This window comes from Penaeus monodon, chromosome 33, assembly GCF_015228065.2.
Source record: "Penaeus monodon isolate SGIC_2016 chromosome 33, NSTDA_Pmon_1, whole genome shotgun sequence".
Classification (NCBI taxonomy): Eukaryota; Metazoa; Arthropoda; class Malacostraca; order Decapoda; family Penaeidae; genus Penaeus; species Penaeus monodon.
The window spans coordinates 29,276,681-29,277,783 of NC_051418.1; positions in this window are offsets into that span (position 1 = coordinate 29,276,681).

Below are 1,103 nucleotides of genomic sequence, written 5' to 3' on the forward strand. Positions count from 1 at the left end.
GGGCAATTACGAGTCTAAAAATAAAACCCAGAACAAAATACGGGCCCACATGGGCAGCAACTAAAGTGAAATGAATTTTTTATTATATTATTTTCCCCTGGCCCTTTATGATGCTGAAATCAGTGTCACTGTATAAAACTGGTTAATAATAATGATAGTGGTAGTAGAAATCAAAACATTGTTTCAGAATATTTAGGGAATGGGGGGAACAGGTGAGGCCAGGAAAGGTTTAAAAACTGACCCTTTGGGGGAATTAATGGGAAAAAATTTTTTTTTGTGTAAGAAATAACAAAACAAACTTATAGTGGACATTACATGTACCTAGCATACCAAGAGTTAAACAATTGCTACCCTTTTCCCCCCCCCTTTTCCTTTTTTTTTTTAAAACATGTGATTTTTCAGAATTTCTCCTCCCGCCTTCTTTGTGAATATGCAAAGGCCCCCAAGAAATTTTGGTACTGAAAATTTTAAATATGAAACCAATTTTCCCCCTTTAAATAAACCTTTTGCTTTTTTTTAATATTTGATTTTTTTCCATTTTTTTTCTCTCCCCTTTTTTAAAAGGAAATAAACAGGCCCCTAAATTTAGGCAGTTTATTTTAATCTGTAAGATGGGCCAAAAGATGTTCATATATCATCAGTATTCTCCTTTGGCAACTTAAAAGGCCAAGTCATGGCTTTTATGATGTGCAGCTATTTTGCAGCTATACTTGAAATTTTCTTTATTCCCTATTTAGGAAAGCTCAAAAACATATACTAAGAAAATTTCTAATTTTGGCTAGGAGGAACTAGTGATTAAAAACCAAAGTTTTTTTTTGGGGGAAAGGGTTTTTTTTTTCCCAAAATTTTGGGAATCCTCAGGTTTTTATATACATTGTGTAGTTATCAGAATTGATGCCAAATTTTCGTGTTTTTACGTGAAAAAAATGGATGTAATAGACTTTAATTAAAAAAAGGCTTTTTTTTCAAACTTTTAGCTTTTTCTTTTCTTTATCAAGACATTCAGTCTTGGTAATGTTTTGAAACAACAGTCAAGCTCTCCTAAATTTAAACCTTTTTTTCACATTTTTTTGTTATGAGTTGTTATATTAACCCTCTTCTTT